The sequence below is a fragment of the Choloepus didactylus genome, chromosome 20 (assembly GCF_015220235.1).
Source record: "Choloepus didactylus isolate mChoDid1 chromosome 20, mChoDid1.pri, whole genome shotgun sequence".
NCBI lineage: Eukaryota > Metazoa > Chordata > Mammalia > Pilosa > Megalonychidae > Choloepus > Choloepus didactylus.
The window spans coordinates 34,024,731-34,046,677 of NC_051326.1; the positions used below are offsets into that span (position 1 = coordinate 34,024,731).

General features: G+C 36.3%; 1 protein-coding gene across 7 annotated transcripts in view; it reads left to right on the forward strand.

Moving 5' to 3' along the window:
* Nucleotides 1–21,947, forward strand: part of HMBOX1 (homeobox containing 1) — a 262,433-nt gene that overhangs the window by 21,488 nt on the left and 218,998 nt on the right. For all 7 annotated transcript variants that reach the window (XM_037813411.1, XM_037813405.1, XM_037813406.1 and 4 more), the window contains exons 2-3: nt 13,388–13,518; nt 15,273–15,343. The gene's annotated coding sequence lies outside the window, so the exon portion shown is untranslated. The remainder of the gene's footprint in view (nt 1–13,387; nt 13,519–15,272; nt 15,344–21,947) is intronic.

A 21,947-nucleotide genomic window follows, 5' to 3' on the forward strand; every position in this document is an offset into this window, starting at 1 on the left:
CATTACCCTGATAACTAGTGACATTGAGAATCTTTGCATGTGCTTATTGGCCATTCACATATCTTCTTTGGTGAAATGTCTATTGGATTGTTTGTCCTCTTTTAATTAAGTAGTTAGAATTCTTTATATATTCTGTATACAAGTCCTTTATCAGATACATGATATGCAACTATTTTCTCCTAATCCAGCATGTCTTTTCTTATTCTTATTTCTTTTGAAGTGAAAGCCTTTTAACTCTTGTTAAAATTGGTGTTCACTTTAAAGAATCACCAAGACTAATGAAATGGGAGGTCAGTGGCAGGTACCTTACTCTGTTCTTTAGCCTCTACTTTAGACAGCTGCTTATATACTAGAGTTTGCTTGTTGAGTGAGTGATGCTAAATGACCGAGTCCCTATTTCAAACCAGATATCCTGTTGTGTGTTGGGGGAGCTGTTTTTCCACTTTGCCATTGACATAAAAGCTATCATTTATTGTAATTCTGCAAGCAGTCAGGCTTCTTAGTTGGCTTTTCTAGGCAACAAATAAATTCATTGAATGGATATTAGGAAACTCCTAGAATTTCTGGAAGACTAGAGAACCAGGCTTGGACAGTGGATAAGAGTGTGGGAGGCTATTCCCTGGTTAGAACCACAGCCAGGGTTATATCACAGGAACAGTCTGGTTAGGACACTGTTACTTTTGTTTCCTTGATAATGTTGGCCCTGGAGAGATGCTGCTGCTAGTTGACTCTTATTGCTGCTGCCCCTGAAATTTAATCTGGCTGTGACTGCTCTCTCTCCTTAAGAGGATTCTTTCTGGTTGTTTGCAATCCAAATTCCTAACTTAAAATCTGAGGCAGGTGCATCTATCACTACTCCTATTTCTAAAGGAAATGGGAAATGATTATCTGGTATTTTCAAGCTCTTTAAAGAGAGGTAGATACTATCTCTTATTAGTGTTTAAAGAAGCTCACGTGTTTCCAATCTTAAAAAGAAAATGAAAAGAAAACAAAAGTTCCCTCAAACTCACTTTCCCATTCAGATTCTGCCACATTTCTCTTTCCTCTACAGACAATATTGATGACTCTCACCTCCGTTTCCTGACCTTTCCTGAACTCCTCAACCCACTAGAATCTGGCATACACCTTCACTGATCTCCAAAACTGCTTTTACAATGTTGGTGAAATCCGTAGACAAATTTCAGTCTTACAGTTTTATATCTCAGCAGTTTTTATCATGCTGAGTTGCATGTCATGTATCTGATAAAGGACTTGTATCCAGAATATATAAAGAATTCTAACTACTCAATAATAAGAGGGCAAACATTTCAATAGACATTTCACCGAAGAAGATACGTGAATGGCCAATAAGCACATGCAATTTTTATCATGATCAGCCCTCCTTTTTAAAACATTTCCTTCGCTTAGCTTCTTCCATAGTCGTCTTCTTGCCCTCCGTTAAATATCAGTGTTTTCAAAGCTCTGCACCAAGCCCTATTTTCTTCTTATCTGTGCTTCCTCCGTAGGCAAGCTCATCTTCTTCTATAGCCTCAGTTCACTCCCAGACCTATCTGTTGAGTGCCAGAGAGTTTTACATATAATCACACATTTCTTCTTGGGTGTCTCAAAGTCAACTCAAAATCATTTCTAAAAAACCGCACTTAGATTTTCTCTTCTTCCAGAGTTGCTTATTGCAGGAAATGATACCACCAATCAAACATCTCTTCAAGCTGAAAACCTGGGGTTTATCTTTGACTCTTTTATCTCCTTCAGGCAACATCTGCTTGAATTCTGTTTTCTAAGTTTTTTCTTGAGTTTCACCATCTCTCTTTCTTCTTGCAATCACCCTGGTCTAAGCCTTCAAAGATGGCCTAGACTGATTACTGCAAAACCTCCTAATAGCACTTTTTGATGCTGGTCTTACCCTCTTTCCCCACAGGATAGCCAGATGAATAATATTACTCCCTAAATTTTTCAGTGGTAAACCACTGCCCTTTAGGATAAAGTCCAAACTATTTAATATGGCTTATAAGACTCTTATAAGATATTTGCACCCAATTACTTCTACTTAACTTCTTGCCCTTGGTATTCCAGCTATACTGAACTTCTTTCAGTTCCTTGGTTGGGCAGACTTCCTGCCTCAGTTATCCCACATACTGTTCTTCCTAAGTAAGTAAGATTCTTTTCCCTCCAACTTTTACTTCACAATCCCATTCCCTAATTCTCAAACTTTAATTTTTCATATCTCAATTTAAATATAATCCCCTAGACTAAATTAGCTCTCTCTCTTACATGCTTCTGGATTACACTGTAGTTCCCCTATAATAATGGTCATCACAATTTATTGTAATTATTTGTTTTTCTTCCCACTAGAACTGTAAATTCCATAACTGCAAGAACCCTGCTCAGAAATTTTTAAAAAATTATGTGTATACATATATATATAATCCAGAGCACCCAGCATAGTGCCTGACATATTGTAAATGCTCAGTAACTATTTGCTAAATGAATGATAGGAGGCTCTTTGATCTGTTCTTAAGAGATATGGCCTGCTTGTAAATCAGGACCACTTGAGATAGGTGAGCTAAGTGTCTTATACCTGAATTAATCTGTTTAGAAAGATCTAGAATTTTATATACCTAAATTATCAAATTGCATAGTAGAAAATGGTTGGGACTTACACAGTAAAACCTGTGTTTGGGAACTTAGAGGTGAACTTGTAATTGGGGACCAAATATATAACCCATCCGTTAATGAGCAGTTAGTATGAAATTTAACTTAATTAAAACTTTAAAATTAAGTCATCAAAATAATCTTTTTCCAGTTTTAACTATGAAAAGGCACTATTTTGCAGGAGAGGCAAATTATCAGGGTACATACCTTCACTCTTCTCCTTGATCTTGACAAACATTTTTATCTAATGTAGCTTAGCATCTCTTGAATCACAGCCCAATAGGCAACCATGACAGTTGATGTGGCAGTTAAATCTCTGACATCTCTAGCCTAAGAAGGGGCTCAGGAAACATGTGAATTAATAAGTGAATATGTAGTCTTAAATTGAGTGAGAATTTCTTTTTTCTCTCTTTCTTCAGTGAGAACTTAATTAATTGCTTAGAATTTATTCTACTTTGTTTAAAAACTGTCTTATACTTAGAAACGTAATACCTGTAACAGAAATGAAGTGCTTTATAAAAACCAATGAGTATATTATAAGTGCATATGAATAACAGTGAAAGAACTACAAATGAAAATTCTGTGGAACATATTTTTATTTCTTCAATCATGACAATAGAAGAAATACTGCAAACTAAATCTACAGAAACAAACTATAAAAGTCATTCATTGGTTTGTATAGCTGAAAAATCCAAACGTACGGCAGGCTTCAGGCAAAACTTGATCCAGAGACTCTAAGATATCATCAGTAATGCTTTTTATTTTTTATTTATTTCATTTTGTTTTGTTTTACTTTGCATTCTCAACTTGCTAGAGCAGCACTATTACATAGAAAATAATGTCAGTCAGGTATTAAATTTAAGTATTCTAGTAGCCACACTGAGAAAGTTGAAAGAACCAGGTGAAATTAATTTTAATGCAATTTTATTGTGATATATTCACACAGCATACAATCTGTCCAAACTATACAGTGGCTCACAGTGTCATCACATAGTTTTTCATTCATCACCACAATCAATTTTAGAACATTTTTATTACTCCAAAAAAAAAAAAAAAAGAATGCCCCAAACATCCCATACCCCTTATCATCCCTATCATTGACCCCTAACATTGGTGTGGTACATTTGTTACTGTTGATGGAAGAATATTAAGATATTACTGTTAACTATAGTCCATAGTTTGCAATAGGTACATGTTTCCCTATATACTACTGTTACTACCTCCTTGTAATAGTTTTGTACAGTTTTTTTATATTTGTACTCTTAATCACAGTCATTGTCCACCACAAAATTTACTGTATTATACAGTCCTGTGTTATAACCTTTGGCTTTCCCTCTGGTGACATATATGACTCTAAACTTCTCTCAACCACATTCAAACACAATTCAGCACTGTTAATTATACTCACAATAATGTGCTACCATCACCTCTATCCATTTCCACACGTTTAAATTCAACCTAGTTAAAAATTCTGCATATCTTAAGCAACTGCTCCCCATTCTCTAGCCTCATTCTGTCTCCTTGTAACCTATACTCTAAATTCTGTGTCTATGAGTTTACATATTATAATTAGCTCATATTAGTGAGATCATAACAATGTTTGTCTTTTTGGTTCTGACTTATTTCACTCAACATCATGTCCTCAGTGTTCATCCATGTTGTCACATGCCTCAGGACTTCATTCCTTCTTACTGCTGAATAATATTCCATCGTATGTATAGACCACATTTTGTTTATTCATTCATCTGTTGATGGACACTTGGGTTGTTTCCCCCTTTTGGCAGTTGTGACTAATGCCACTGTGAACATCAGTGTGCAAATCGCGTCCCTGCTTTCAGTTCTTCTGGGTATATACCGAGTAGTGGGATTGCCAGATTGTAGGGCAACTGTATACTTAGCTATCTGAGGAACCACCAAACTGTCTTCCACAGTGACTGTACCATTTTACATTCCCATCAGCACTGACTAAAGTGTTCCTATTTTCTCCACATCCTCTCCAATACTTGTAATTTCCTAATAGTGTCCATTCTGATAAGTGTGAAATGATATTTCATTGTGGTTTTTATTTGCATTTCCCTAATAGCTAGTGAAGCTGAGCATGTTTTCATGTGCTTTTTAGCCATTTGTATTTCCTCTTTGGAAAAATGTCTATTTGTGTGTTTTGCCCATTTTTTAATTGGGTTGTTTGTCTTTTTATTGTAGAGTTGTAGGGTTTCTTTATGTATTCTAGATATCAAACCGTATCAGGTAGAAGTTTCCAAATATTTTCTCCCCTTGAGTCAGCTGACTTTCCATCCTTTTGACAAAGTCCTTTAAAGCACAAAAGTATTCAATTTTGAGGAAGTCCCATTTACCTTATTTTTTCTTTTGTTGCTCATGCTTTGGGAGTAAGGTCTAGGAAACTTCCGCCTGTCACTAGGTCTTGAAGATGTTTCCTATGTTTTTTTTCTAGGAGTCTTATGGTACTGGCTCTTAGATCTTTGATCCATTTTGAGTTAATTCTTCTATAGGGAGTGAGATAGAGGTTGTCTTTCATTCTTTTGGATTTAGACATCCAGTTCTCCCAGCATCATTTATCGAAGAGACTGTTCTTACACAGTTGAGTAATTTGGGAGCCTTGTCAAAAATCAATTGATCATAAATCTGAGTCTGTTTCTGATCAACTGATTGATTGATTGATCGATTGATAGTCTGTCTTTAAGCCAGTACCATGTTTTTTTGAACATTACGGCTTTATAATGTACTTTAAAGTCAGGAACTGTGAGCCTTCCCACAGTATAGCTTCTTTTTTCAAGATGTCTTTGGCTATTTGAGGCCTCTTTCCCATCAAAATAAATTTGATAATCAGCTTTTCCATTTCTGCAAAGTAGGCCGTTGGAATTTTGATTGGTATTGCATTGAATCTGTAGAAAACTTGGGCAGAATTAACATTTTAATGATATTTTAGCCTTTCAGTCCATGAACATGGAATGTCTTTCCATTTATTTAGGTCTTCTTTGATTTCTTGTAGCAACGTTTTGTAGTTTTCTGTGAATAGGTCTTTTACATCCTTAGTTAAGTTTATTCCTAGATATTTTATTTTTTTAGTTGCTATTCTGAATGGAATTTTTTTCTTGATTAACTCTTCATAATGTGTATAGACATTGCTGATTTTTGTGTGTTGATTTTGTATCCCGCCACTTTGCTGACCTTGTGTATTAGCTCAATTAACTTTGTTGTATTTTTTTGAGGGCTTTCTAAATATAGGATCATGTCCTCTGCAAATAGTGAAAGTTATACTCCTTCCTTTCCAATTAGGATGCCTTTTTTTTTTTTTTTAGAGTTCATTATATAATTTTTATTTTTATAAATGCCCTTTGAAGGTCCAGTATTATAAAGCAAACCTACATCCATGTCTGCTATACAAACTGCTTTTCTCTCACCCTAATTAGAATATGATGCATTTTATTAAGGGAAAATTGTAGTATACTAAAATTTAGTATACTATACACATCTCAACTACTCTCTGTTTTTAGGGATAAGAAACTTGGTCCTTTTGACCTGATATATATAGGCATACCTCGTTTTATTGTGTAGGATGCCTTTTATTTCTTTTTCTTACCTAATTGTTCTAGCTAGAACATCTAGCACAGTGTTGTGTAACAGTGATGCCAGTGGACATCCTTGTCTTGTTTTTGATCTTAGAGGGAAAGATTTCAGTCTCTCACAGTTGAGTATGATGTTAGCTGTGGGTTTCTCATATATGTCCTTTATCATGTTGAGGAAGTTTCCTTTGATTCCTACCTTTTGAAGTGTTTTTATTAAGAAAGCATGCTGGATTTTGTTAGATGCCTTGTCTGCATCAATTGAGATGATTATGTGGTTTTTGCCTTTCAATTTTTTAATGTGGTATATTGCATTAATTGATTTTCTTGTGTTAAGCCATTTGCATACCTGGAATGAAACCCACTTGGTCATGGTGTATAATTCTTTTAATGTGCTGCTGGATTTGAATTCTGCATCTATATGCACTAAAGAGATAATAGGTCTGTAATTTTCTTTCCTTGTAATATCTTTGTCTGACTTTGGTATTAGGGTGATGTTGCTTCATCAAATGAGTTAGGTAGCTTCACCTCCTCAATTTTTTTTTGAAGAGTTTGAGCAGGATTGGTACTAATCCTTTTTGAATACTTGGTAAAATTCATATGTGAAGCTATCTGGTCCTTGACTTTTCTTTCTTGGGAGGTTTTTGATGATTGATTCAATCTCTTTGCTTGTAATTGGTCTGTTGGGGTCTTCTGTTTCTTGTAGAATCAGTGTACTTTGTTCTTGTGTTTCTAGGAATTTGTCCATTTCATCTAGGTTGTCTGTTATCTTGGCATACAGTTGTTCATAGTGTCCTCTTATGATTCTTTTTATTTCCATGGGGTCGGTAGTAATGTCCCCCCTCTCATTTCTGATTTTATTTGCATTGTCTGTCTTTATTTATTTGTTATTCTAGCTAAGGGTTTGACAATTTTATTCATGCTCCCAAAGAATCAATTTTTGCTTCTGTTTATTTTCTCAATTTTTTTTTTTGTTTTATTTTCAATTTCATTTGTTTCTGCTCTACTGTTTGTTTCTTTCTAGCTTCATTTGGTGATAGTTTGCTGTTCTAGTTCTAGTTCCTCCAGGTGTGTGGTTAGGTCTTTGATTTTATCTCTTTCTTCCTTTTTAATTTAGGCATTTAGGGCTATGAATTTCCCTTTCAGCACTGTCTTCACTGCATCCCATAAGTCTTGGTATATTGTGTTCTCATTTTCATTTGTCTCCAGATATTTACTGATTTCATTTGTAACTTCTTTGACACACTGATGTAGAGTGTATTTGTCCTCCATATATTTGTGAATTTTCCAGTTTTGTGCGTGTTACTGATTTCCAGCTTCATTCCGTTATGATCAGAGAATGTGGTATGTATAATTTCAGTCTTTTAAAACTTCTTGAGACCTTTTTCTGTGACCCAGCATGTGGTCCTGGAGAATGATCCGTGAGCACTTGAGAATAATGAAGTATTTCCTGCTGTGTTTTGGTGCAATCTTCTATATATATATTTGTTAGACATAGCTCATTTATCATATTATGCACGTTCTCTGTCTCCTTATTTCTCCTCTGTCTAGATGTTCTGTTTATTAATGAGAGTGTTGTATTGAAGTCTCCTATTATTGTAAAAATGTCTATTTCTCCTTTCAGTTTTGCCAATCTTTGCCTTACATATTTTGGGGCACTCTGACTAGGTGCATAAATATTTATGATTGTTTTTTCTTCTTGGTGAATTGCCTATTTTATTAATATATGATGTCCTTCTTTGTCTCCTAGAACTATTTTGCATTTAAAGTCTATTTTATCTGATGTAAGTATAGCAGCCCTAGCAGTTTTTTGGTTATTTACATGGAGTATCTTTTTTCAGCCATTCACTTTCAACCTATTTGTATCTGTTGTTCTAAGATGAGTCTCTTGTAGACAGCATATAGATGTATCCTGTTTTTAATCCATTCTGCCAGTCTATGTCTTTTTATTGGGGAGTTTAATCCATTAAAATTTAATGCTATTACTGTAAAGGCAGTACTTTCTTCAACCATTTTGTCTTTTGGATTTTATATGTCATATCTTATTATTTTATTCTCCTTTTACCCTTTTAGTTACCCTTACTGATAATCTTCATTTCTACCCTCCCTTCCAAACCTCTCTTCCTGTCTTTTCCTATCAGCCTGTAGCACTCCCTTCGGTATTTCCTGTCGAGCAGGTCTCTTGTTCAAGAACCCTCTCAGTGTCTGTTTATCTGTAAATTTTTTAAAGTCTCCCTTATTTTTAAAGGACAGTTTTGCTGGCTATAGAATTCTTGGTTGGCAATTTTCTGTTTCCGTATCTTAAATATATCATATCCCTGCCTTCTCTCCTCTATGGTTTCTGCTGAGAAATCCGCAGTTAATCTTATTGAGCTTCCTTTATTTGTGATGAATTGCTATTTCCTTCCTGTTTTCAGAATTCTCTCTTTGTCTTTGGCATTGTGGCATTCTGATTAGTAAGTGTCTTGGAGTAGGTCTCTTTGGGTCTGTTCTGGTTTGGGGTATGCTGTGCTTCTTGGACCTGTAATTTGATGTCTTTCGTAAGAGTTGGGAAATTTTCAGTGATTATTTCCTCCATTATTCTTTCTGCCCCCTTTCCCTTCTCTTCTCCTTTGTAAGTACCCATAACACATATATTCATGCAGTTCATGTTGTCATTCAATTGGCTGAGACCCTCCTCATATTTTTTCATTCTTTTCTAGCTCTTCTTATGTGTGTAGTATTTCAGATGGTCTGTCCTCTAGTTCACTAATTCTTTAATCTGCCTCCTCAAATCTGCTGTTGTATGTCTCCATTGTGTTTTTCATTTCTTCTAGTCTTTCATTCCCATAAGTTCCGTCAGTTTTTTTTTTTTTTTTTTTTTTCTTCCCAAGCTTCTGAGTTCTTCTTTATGGTCACCCAGTGTCAGTGTCTTCTTTATAATCTTCAACTCTTCTTCCGTATGTTCCTTCAACTCATTGAATTTATTTAGCAGATTTATTTGAACATCTTTAATTAGTTGTTTCAACACCTTTATCTCTTCTGAAGATTTAGTTTTTTCCTTTGACTGGGCCATATCTTCATGCTTTGTAGCATGACTTGTGATTTTTTTTTTTCTGGTGTCTAGGCATGTAGTTTTCTTGATTAGTTTATTCTGGAGGTTGTTTTCTCTGTTTTATCTAAGGTTTTCTTGTTGATTGCTTTGTTTTCTAACTGTTCTTTGACATTCAGTTCCACTTAATTCTAGACCTCTAGCATAGCTTCTGTTTAACTGATCAGAATTTTTAAGCTCTTTCTTTTCTGAATCTTGCCCTGCCTTTATGGAAGTTTTTTGATTGCCTTCTTTTTGTGTAATTGTTTTGTCCCCAGGAGAAAGTTTCCTCTTCCCTCTTCCTCAGGGAACATTGTTCTCCTGTTTATTTTGTTTTGCTTTTTGCCTCTATATGTTTTTAACAGTCATTTGGTACTTCTAGCAGGTTTTATCTGAAGCGCTTTCTCTGGGTGGAGTGTTCCCCCAGATAGGATTGACCACAGTCAGATTTTCCCAGATAAGAGAGGCCCAGAACTCCCAAAGGAATGTAGATCTTTATCAATGTTCCTTGGGGCTGAGATCCAGCAGGGTGCTAGTTTTACTTGTGAAGCCTCTTGATTCTGTGCTTTTTCTGTCCTAACCAGAAGATAGCACTTTTCAGTCCTCTGCGCCCCACAGGTGTAAAGTGGTACTATGCCTTTAATTTTCTCAGCAGCTCTCGTCCCTGCCTGGGGTGTGGTTGAGACAGAGGCTGATTCTGAAGGTAGGCTTAAACTGTTTCTGTTTTCATCTCCTGGCATCTGAATTCTCTAAATAACACCATTTGTGTTGGTCTTTGCACCCCCTGTTTTTTGGGGGCGGGTAGCAGGGAGCAGCTCTTCATTCCACTGTTCCGTGCTAGGTGTAAAAGTTACAGGATTGTCAAGCAGCCCCCTCTCCACCCCTGTTGGGAACATATTTGAGACAGGCTGGGTTCTGCTTTTTGTATGTTGAAACTGTTGTGGTTTGAGACAGGCTGGACTCTGCTTTTTGTTGGTTGAAATTGTTGCTGATATTCCAGCCCCTGGGGTCTAAATTCTCTGAATGGGAGCTGCTACAAACTTGAGCTGGACTCTGCCCTTCACTTTTCTTGGAGAAGGTATACCCTTTGGGGAGCTATCTCCACCTGATTAATTACTTTGTCTCTCAGTCAGCCATACTTCCACCCTTGCCTGGGGCAAGGCTGAAACCAGAGAATGCCTGCTGCTTTCTTTAACGGGCTGTTTGGGGGTGGGGATAGCCTGTTTTCAGAGCTGGTCACCAGCCTCCCTGGAACACCAGTCAAGAGCTGGAGTTGGTACCTGGCTCTATGGTCCTCTTTTCTTGGGAGCACAGCCTTTTCCTATATTCATTAGAGAGATCAGTCTGTAGTTTTATATTCTTGTGTCTTGATCTGGCTTTCATAGTAGGATGATTGGTGGCCTTATAGAATGGGTTAGGTAGTGTTCCCTTTTCTTCAATTTCTTGAAGAGTTTGAGCAGAATTGATATTAATTCTTCTTGGAATGCTTGGTGAAATTCCCCTATGAAGCCATTGGGTCCTGGGGTTTTCTTTGTTGGGAGAATTTTGATAACTGATTCAGTCTCTTTACTTGTGATTCGTTTGTTGAGATCTTCTATTTCTTGTAGTTAGTGTAGGTTGTTTGTGTCTTTCTAAAAAATTGTCCGTTTCATCTAAGTTGTCTAGTTTTTGGCATACAGTTGTTCAAAATATCCTCTTATGATCTTTTTTATTTCTTCTGGTTCTGTGGTAATGACCCCTCTCTCATTTCTGATTTTATTTATTTGCATATTCTCTATTCTTCTTTGTCAGTCTAGCTAAGGTTTTGTTGATTTTATTGGTCCTCTCAGAGAACCAACTTTTGGTTTTGTTGATTCTCTCTCTCTCTCTCTTTTTTTTTTCTGTTCTATTCAGTTCTGCTTTAATCTTTGTTATTTCTGTCCTTCTCCTTGCTTTAGGATTAGTTTGCTGTTCTTTCTCTAATTTCTCCAGATGTTCAGTTTAGGTCTTTGATTTTATCTCTTTTTTCCTTTTTAAAATAGGCATTCAATGCTATAAAATTCCCTCTCAGCACTGCCTTCACTATGTCTCGTAAGCTTGGATATGTTTTGTTCTTGTTTTCATTTGTTTTGAGGTATTTACTGATTTCTCTTGCAGTTTCTTCTGTAACACACTGATTGTTTAAGAGCATGTTCTTTAACCTCCATATATTTTTTAATTTTCCAGTTTTACAGCTATTATTAGTTCCAGCTTCATTCCATTATAATCAGAAAAGCTGTTTTGTATTGATTCAGTCTTTTAAAATTTATTAAGATCTGTTTGTGCCCCAGCATGTTGTCAGTCCTAGAGAATGTTCTATGGGCACTTGAAAAGAAAGTATATCATGCTGTTTTGAGGTGCAGTGTTTTATATATGTTTGCTAGGTCTAGTTCATTTATTATATTATTAGGTTCTCTATTTCCTTATTAATTCTTGGTTTATATGTTCTTTCTATTGAAGGGAGTGGTTTGTTGAAGTCTCCCTCTATTACTATAGCTGCATCTATTACTTCCTTTAGTTTTGCCAGTATTTGCCTCATAAATATTAGGTGCATAAATATTTATGATTGTCAGTTCTTCTTTGTGAATTGCCCCTTTTCTTAATATATAGTGTCCTTCTTTGTTTCTTATAACATTTTGGCATTTAAAGTCTATCTTGTCTGATAGCTACCCCAGGTTTCTGTTTTTGTTTTTTGGTTACTGCTTGCATAGAATATCTTTTTCCATCATTTCACTTTCAACCTATTTTTGTCTTTTGGTCTAAAATGAATCTCTTATAAACAGCATATAGATTGATCATATTTTTTTTTTTAATCCATTCTGCCAATCTCTGTCTTTTGTTTGGGGTGTTTATTTCATTAACTTTCTATGTTAGTACTGTAAAAGCAGTCCTTACTTCTTCCATTTTATCCTTTGCTTTTATTTGTCAGATCAGTTTTTTTCTCTTTATCCTTTGAGCTATCCTTATTGCTAATCTTCATTTCCATACATTCCTCAAAGCCTCCGTCTTTCCTGTCTTTTTTCATTTTTCAGCCAGCAGAACTCCCTTTAGTATTTCTTGTAGGCAGTTCTCTTGATTGTGAACTCTTTCAGCTTCTGTTTATCTGTGAATATTTTAAACTCTCCCTCATTTTTGAAGGACAGTTCTGCCTGAAAAAGAATTCTTGGCTGACTGTTCCCTCTTTCAGAATCTTAAATACATCATCCACTGCCTTCTCCCTTCCATGCTATCTGATGAGAAATCAGCACTTAGTAATATATGGCTTCCCTTGTATGTGGTGAATTGGTTTTCTCTTGCTGCTTTCAGAATTCTCTCCTCTTTGGCATTTTACTCTCTGATTAGCATATGTCTTGGAGTGGGTCTATTTGGATTTATTCTATTTGGAGTATATTGAGCTGCTTGGATGTGCATATTTATGTTTTTTATAAGAGTTAGTAAATTTTCAGCTATTATTTCCTAAAATACTTTTCTTGGCCCTATTCCCTACTCTTCTGCCACTGTGACACCTATGTTGGTGTGTGTTTGTGTGCCTTGTGTTATCAGTTATTTCTCTGATACCCTGTTCAAATTTTTCCATTTTTTTTTCTCCATTTGTTCTTTTGTTTGGTTGCTCTGTTTTAATTCAGTGATTCCTTCTTCTGCTTCTTCAAATCTGCCTTTTTATTTCTCTAGTTTATTTTTTATTTCATGTACATTGTCTTTCATTTCCATAAGATCTGTTATTTTTCTGTGTATTCTTTCAAATTCTTTATGCTCTTCTACTGTCTTCTTAATATCCTTTATCTCTTTAGCCATCTCATTGAATTTTAGGATGTTTGTTTGAACATCCTTGATTAGTTGTTCTAAATTCTGCATCTCTTCTGACTTTTTAATATGATTATTTGTCTTGGCCATATCTTCTTGTTTCTTAGTGCATCTTATAATTTTTTGCTGTTATCTGGGCATGTGATATCTTGGTAAAATTATTTTGAAAGTTGGTATCCCTTTCTTGTCTAAGATTTTGTTGTTGTTTGGGTTTGTGTTAAAGGTCTTCTTTGGTACTTGATTCGTTTGTATTTCCCAGCCAAAACAGGGTCAGGGTCCCACTCAGAGCCCTGGGGAGAGCGTCATGAAAGCAGCTTCCCAAGACTGCACTTTCCCAGCCTTCCCAGCAGATGGTGCTCTTGACAACCTATTTCCCATGACCCTACAAAGGTAAGTTGTTTGTTAGCCCTGTTCCCCTCTGCTTCTGAGGTGGGTTGAAATAATGGCATCCTGGTGCTGCAGGTGCCTGTCTGGAAAGGCCCAAAGCTGTGGGATTCCGTGGTCTAATTTCTCTGACCAACTATTGGTTCAGAACTGTGCCACCTCCACCTCTGTTCCCTGGGGGGATGCCTGCCCCAACTCTTCCAGTCTGCAGCAGCCGTTCTGGTGAGAACTGAGCAGACCAGAAGCTGCCAGCCTCAAGTGTAGGGGATGTGTGCTGGTAGCTGTGGCAGGGTTGAGTCACTCACCACCATTTCTCTGTGTTTGGAAACAATGGCTCTGCAAGCATCCTGGGCTTCTGTCTGGAAAGGACCAGGTCTGTGTGACTGAGAGGATCAGTTTCACTGGCCAACAGTTGGATCACAGCTATGCTGTGTCCCTCTATGATCTTGTGGGGAGGGCTTCCCTGACTTTCCCACCGGCAGCAGCCAGCCAGGCAAGATTTGGACCAGTCAGAACCTGCCAACCTTGTGGGTGGGGGAGGTGCATCGGGAGCAGTGACCATGTTGAGTCACTCACCATGATTTCTCCGTCTGTGGAATCAGAGGCTCCACAATTGGCTGGGCTTCTGCCTGGAAAGGACCAAGGCTGCGGGTCCCAGAGGATCAATCCCACCAGCCAACAGAGGGATCTGAACTGTGCTGCATCCCTCTCTGTTCCCAGGGGAAGGGTTTCCCTGACTCTCCCAGCCCACAGCAGTCATCCGGGTGAGAACCAGGCTGACCAGAAGTTGTTGGCCTCGAGGATTGGGGATGTGCACCAGGAGCCATGGCAGAGTTGAGTAACTCACCAGTTTTTCTGTGGGTGAAAACAGCGCTCCAGGTGCTCCAGACTCCTGCCTGAAAAGGACTGAGGCTGTGGGATCTAATCTGTCAACTTCGCTGGCCAACAGTTGGATCAAAACTGTGTTACTTCTCCCTCTATCCCTGGAGGAAGGAGTTCCCTGACTTTCTTAGTCTGCAGAAGCCAGCTGGGCAAAAACCATGCTAACCGGAGGCTGCCTGCCTAAGAGCGGAGGATGGGTGCCGGGAGCTGGGGACTGCATCCCGGTTTCTCCGCCACAGTTTCTCCATTTTTTTGCTGCTGCAGTTTCTACATTTTTTTTTGCCTCAGTTTCTCTGTTTCTTTGTCCAGCTCTTCCTTGTATATTGCAATGGTCCTTCCCTGGTCTCCCAAGCTTCAGAACTGCTCCTTTGAACAGTTACTGCCTGTTCCCTAGGTGTTTTGTTGGAGGAGTGAGTTCTGCTTCTCCTTATTCCACCATTTTCCCTTGAAATTTTAATAATATCTTTTACTTAACCCAGAATGTAAAAAATATTGCCATTTTCACATGTAATAAGTATGAGAATTACTAATGTGATAATTTACATTCTTTTTCATGATAAGTCTTTAAAATTTTTTCAACACTTCTTGATTTGGGCCAGATGCATTTCAAGTGTTCAGTAACCACACATGGCTGGTGGTTATTATATCAGACAGCACAGTTTTAGAGTTTCTGCTTCCTCTTAAGTCTGGCTCTCCCCATTTGCTCAAGTTGGCCACCTGCAGTCCGGCAGATTATGTTTACCAGTTCATATCAACAGGAGAGAAGAAAGTGTCTTTTCTGTTGCTCCCTTATACATAAGGAGAAACTTCTTTCCCAGAATCCCTTGGCAGATATCTCCATGAGTTTATTGTTTGTTTTGGGTTTTGTACCCATCCAGGATCCAGTCATTGTGAACAGGAAGATGAGATAAGCTGATTGGCATAAACTAATAAGGACCAACCCCTGGAGGTATGGCTCAAATCCCATGGCTGGAGACCTGAGAACCTGTTAGGAAACTGTAAAGCAACAATGGATGCTGAATAATTGCCAACAAATTCAAAAATAGTGATGAAAATGTTGGAAAATTAAAATTTATTGGAAATCATTCTGGGAAAAGGATGTCATTTACATAAATATTTGATAATTTAAGTCAAACTGTATCTTGAAGTTTACAGTTAAATTTGTATCGAATTTTCAGTACTATGCTATGATCATTGATTCTAGTCTATAAACTGTTGAAAGCATGTTTACGTTATAATACTGAGTATTTCGACTTTCTGATTGCATTTGATCATTAAAATGTAAACAGTTTAATTGTGTTTTAGTTTTTCTTTATTCTTTTACTATTAAAGTTTGTGGTTTTGGTTGTTTTCATGCACTACTGCTTTATTTTATTTTATTTTATTTTTGTCTTTATGGCCTTCATAGTTTTTATTGCAGTGTCACAAGTTGGGATTATTTTAGAACATGGTGGATTTGTCAACATAAATATGCAAATTTTCATTTTATTGATTCAAATATAAGAGTTTCTCTCACTGTTCTTTGTTTGAAAAGGAAACTTTGAACCCTGTTGGCTTTTCAGTCATTGATAAAAGCTGTTTTTTGATCAGCAGAGAAATTCATACATATTCATGATTGAATAGTCTCTCAAATACCAGTTAATTGACTGTATCTGATTATAGAAACCAGCATTCTATATATAATTAATTGCTTTTTGTGAATTGGCTGGGACTTTAGTAAAATATTTTGCCTTCTATTAGCAAAAGGAAATTGAATTAACTAAACAATAGTGCAAATAATATTAAATATTATTAATGAAATATACAGTTATAGAGTTTATTTTGAGACATTTACCTAGAAATTGGTTTTTACGTCTCTCTATTTGGATCTTTAGTTCACAAATGGCATAGTTTATTCTCTTTTTTTTTTGTCAATTGGGAAAGAATTCAGTAGATTTGTAAAAGTGTTGCCTCAGTCATTTAGCAAATAGTTTAGTGCCAGCTGTTTACTGGATAAAATGGTAAGCAAACCTAGATATGGTCCCTGTCCTTATAGAGTATGTGGTCTAGTTTAGTGGGAGAGACGGACTTTAGTCAAATAACCTCAGGAACAAATATAAAATTGGAACTGTAAATGTGCTATCAGAGAGGAGTCTTACTGGGGATGTTGGAAATGTTTACTTTTAGTGGAGATATTTTCACAACTCAGTAAATTTACTATAAAAGCATTGAATTGTATTCTTAAAGTGGGTCATTTCTGGTATAAGTTATATCTCAAAGTTGTTTAAAAAATGGAGAAAGGTAAATAGTGCACTATAATTAGGAATTTAATCTATTTGGTGTGGTCAGGGAAGGTTTCTCAAAAATAGTAACATAAAAATGGGAAAGGTAAGGAGGGTAAGTAAGACTAAATGAAAAAGTCTGTAGCTGGGGGAGCATACTGAGGACTAGGAATTGAAAAAAGGAGGTGAAACTGGAAATTAAACATGATGGAAATTATGATATTAGACTTGAGAGGGAGATAGGCGCTAGATCAATCATTCAAGACTTTATAGGCTCTTTTATGAAGGTTTCTTTTTCCTTATCCTAAATTTTACAATAGGAAACCATGTGTAAAGATTGTCCTGATGAGATCTTAAATCAAAAGATCACTTTCGCTGCAGTGGGAAGAAATAAATTGGAGGGGATAGGGCAAAATAGAATCATAGATCCATTAAGTAATTATTGCAATAGTACAGGCTAGATGTATCAGTAGATTGGATTAGAATGATGGTAGGGGTGGAAAGATGGAAAGGTGGAAACAAGGTGACAGACTGTACACATTGGTGTACAAATATCTGTTTGAATCCCTGCTTTCAATTATACCTAAAAGTGGGATTGCCAGATCATGTGGCAATTCTATAGTTAACTTTCTGAGGAACCACCAAACTATTTTCCAAAGCAGCTGCACCCTTTTACATTCTCACCAACAATGTACTAAGGTTTCTATTTCTCTGTGTTCTCACCAGCACTTGTTATTTTCCATTTTTAAAAATCATGGCCCTTCTAGTGGATGTTTTTAAAGTGTTATCTCATTGTGGTTTTGATTTGCATTTCCCCAATGCTAAGCATCTTTTTGGCCTTATTTGCCTTTTGTGTATCTTCCTTGGATAAATGTCTCCAAGCCCTTTGGCCATTTTTAAATTGAATTGTTTGTCTTTTTGTTGTTGTTTTTTAGGAGTTCTTTATATAATCTGGATATTAAACCTGTATCAGATATATGGTTTCCAAATATTTTCTCCCATTCTGTAAGCTGACTTCCCACTCTTGATAATGTGTTTTGAGGCATGAATGTTTTAAAGTTCAATTTATCTATCTTTTCTCTTGTTGCTCATACTTTAGTGTACTCTAAAAATCCATTGCCTAATACAATATCCTGAAGAAATTTCTTGATTTCTCCTAAGAGTTTTATAACTTTAGCTCTTATATTTAGGTCATTGATCCATTTTGAGTTAATTTTTGTTTATGGTGTGATGTAGGAGTCCATATTCATTCTTTTGCAGGTGGATGTCATTTTACCCAGCACTATTTGTTGAAGAGACTATTCTTTCCCCAATGAGTTGTCTTGGTAGAATGGTTCTTGAAGGTGAAGAAGAGGGAAGTGTCACCCTTGACCTTTTTTTTTATTATTATTAAGATTTACTCACACACCATACAATCATCCAAAGTACATAATCCATTGATCACACTACCATCACATAGCTGTTCATTCATCACCCCAATCAACTTTTCCCAACATTTCCCTTGTACCATAAAAAGTGTAAGCAGGAATTAAAAAAAAACAAGAGTAAAAGCAGAACACCCAAACTGTCCCCCCATTCTTCCCTTAGTTTTTTTTTTTTTTGCCCCTGCTTTTCCACTCATCCATCCATACACTGGACAAAGGGGAGTATGATCCACATGGCCTTCCCAATCACACTGTCACCCCTCATAAGCTGTACCATCACACAATTGTCTTCAAGATTCACCCTTGACTTTTAAATGTCTGCTTTGTGCTTTGGGTTGGTGGTGGTATTTATGAGTTAGAAAACACAGAAAGAGGGCCAGGCTTGTCTGGAGGTGAGATAGAACAGGGAAAACCTGCATTAGGTTTAAACATTGTGAGAGGTGCTTTTGAGAGATCTAAGAAGACAATATCAAGTGGATGGCTTTGCAGGTTTAGAGCCCATTGATTTTATCTGATTCAGAAATGTTAACTTGCTTATATATTCTAATTATTTGTATATATATAGTTAAAGTCATGGTTCGAAGATTGCCTGCAGAAAAAAACACTGTGAGGAAGGAGCAGCTATTACTTCGTTTCATTTAAAATGCATAAAAATGAAAGCATAGGCAGAGCACAGAAAATGTGCTCATCCATTTTGTCAAATCACTGTTAAATGAACACAAAGGAAAAAGGTTTATTGATTTGACAGCAAATATTCATTGATTGCCTACTGTTTGCTAGGCATTAATGAGCATATCAGTGACTGAAACAGACAAAAATCTCTGACCTCATGGAGCTTACATTCTTTCGGGGGAAGACCTGGCAATAAACAAAAGAAATCATTAAGAAATGTATTATGTTAGAGCTGATTAGTGTAAAAGGGAGACTAGGGAGTGCTTGTGAGGAGGGTTGCAACTGATTCCTAATAGGAACATTCAACAATTGAGCTTTACAGGGATTCTTTAAAGATTTCTGGATAAGATTAGCAAAAAGGATACTCTTATCAATCCACATTTTATTATGTCCCAACAAAAAGAACAAAGAGTTTTTGGTGAGCTCTTGACACTTAGAAAGGGTTTGTTAAACTTTCCTCTGTTTTTGTGGCCTTTGCATTTGTACAGGATAGCTAGGAGTATCAGCATGACTGAATTGGAGAAGGATATATTTTTGCTTCTCCAGTTCAGCAGCTGTGATTCAGATTTGTATGAAATATCTCTCTCTTTGATCTGTCTTTTCAATGGACATTATGATTATCATGAATACCTACTTTTAGCCATTGGAAAAATTGATGGTAAATGATAATGAGGGAATAAAAAATAACTTACATGAGTTAGATATGTGGAAGAATAATTTCATTAACGATAAAGTTATCACAAATTGCTTCCGGTGCAATAATCAGACGAGTCTAGAAAGGAAACAATTCCTGCTTGAAGCCCCCCAATAGATGCTAATTATCATTTTATAAAGCAGTTACATTTTACCAGTAAGTTCGTACAACTGGAACATTTTCAATCTTTTAAAATTCATCTTAATTTTTCTTTTATTTCTTTCCTCTGCAGTTATGAAATTCTTAAGCATTATCAGTTATCTCTAAGATAATTTTATACCGGATATGCAACTCTTAGAGAAAGTCTTATTCCTAGGCTATCCAGGCAATGCAATAGCAGGGAAGGATTATTCTGTAGCTCTATAACATGTCCTTATTATTTGCTTGCAACATGGATGGAAAGAGTTCCTTTGAAGAGTTCTGTCTTACCCAGTGGATTCAGTGTGAAGGAGGAGGAGGAAACAAAACAAAAACGACTGTTGCTTGAGCTTTTTTCATCAGATATCCTGAGAGAGGACATAGCAAATCAAGTAACTATCCAACTCTTGGAGCATGCATGACATGTCAAAATAAGAGAAAAACCAGTGTAATATGGTGTTGAAAAACACTTCAATATCGTTCGCTTTTAAAATCATTAATTAAAGAAAAACCCAATTCACAAAACTTAACTAAGTCCAGTCATTGAGCCTGCTAACTGCTTTTTCTTTTATTCTTAGAGGCCTTAGAACTTTGTGTAAATGAACTCACCCTCATTTTTGTAAAATCTATTGTATATATTAGAAATTCCACCAAAGAAATAGTAATATTACAAACTACTTCAGTAAAGATTCTTTCTTTGGCTTTCTAGAGATAGAAGCTATTCATTAGGAAAGACTGCTGTCTTTCATTTTATTTTTATTTTGACGTTTGGTGGTTGAGGACCATCCCCATCACAACATGTTTGAGAAGTTGGAGTCTTCCCCCTCTTTTCTAGCTCTATAACATGTTTGAACTGAATTAAAAATTTCAAGTTATAATGCAAATCACATATACTCAGAAATTTTGGGAATGTCCTAAGTTTAATTTCAGAATATGCTTTAGTAAAAAAATACTACATTATATTAACTTTAGGGTAAGGGACTTGTGTTTGATTATCTCTCATACTGTCAAGTCCGTGCCTTTCATTTAGTAGACACTGATTGATTGGGGGCGCTGGGGTTAGGGTGGTGATTTATGTTTGTGTATGATAATTTAGTGTTAATTTAGGTATGTTCAGAATTCTGCTTATAGGCACACAACTGTGGTTTACCTATACATTTGAAATTTTTGGATCCTTTTTTAGTTCTGGGGACTAATCTTGTCTTGTTTGGTGAATAGCAAGAACATAATCTCACAAAAATTGGGAACAGTTCCTATCTAGAATCCCGAAGACTAGGCATTCATTTTGTTGATTTTTCAAAACTCAATAACTCAGTATAGATCAGTGGTCTCACTCAGTTGCTCAGTGCTGTGGCTCAGTAGATAGTTCCTGATTTTCACATATTTGACTTTTGCATACTTCACAATTTGATCCATTAATTTGAGAGACATGCCAGTCTGCCATTTATTTGCTTAATTTTTTAAATTCAGTTTTATTGAGATATATTCACATACCATACAGTCATCCAAACTGAACAATCAGTTCACAGTACCATCATATAGTTGTGTATTCATCACAATTAATTTTTGAACATTTTATTGCTCCAAAAAAAATTAAAACAAGAATAAAAAAGTAAAAAAGAACACCCAAAACTTCCCATCCCCCCATTATTCATTTAATTTTTGTTCCCATTTTTCTACTCATCTGTCTGTATACTGGATAAGGGGAGTGTGAGCCACGAAGTTTTCAGAATCACAGAGTCACACTGTGTAAACTACATAGTTATACAGTCATCTTTAAGAATCAGGACTACTGGGTTGAAGTTTAACAGTTTCAGGTATTTCCTTCTAGCTACTCCAATACACTAAAAACTGAAAAGGGATATCTATATAATGCATAAGAATAACCTCCAGAATGACCTCTCAGCTCCATTTGAAATCTCTCTGTTACTGAAATTTTGTTTCATTTCTCGGTCTCCTTTTGGTTAAGAAGGCTTTCTCCATCCCATGATGCTGCATCCAGGCTCATCCCTGGCAGTCATATCCCACGTTGCCAGGGAGATTTACACCCCCTGGGAGTCATGTTCCATGTAAGGGGAAGGGCAGTGAGTTTATTTGCAGAGTTGGCTTAGAGAGAGAGGCCACATCTGAGCAACAAAAGAGGTTCTCTGGGTGTGACTCTTATGCACAATTATAAGTAGGTTTATATATGCTAGATTTTTTAACACAAACTAGTGAGCAATATTACTACTTTTCTTAGCTAACAGAATTTTGCTTAAGCATGGTTGCTATCTTAATATCAATGTGCAGTTGTTCCACTATTTTGTAGTATATTATACTTTATAAAATAGTGAAAAATAAAAGTTTAGATACTATAATAGGAAG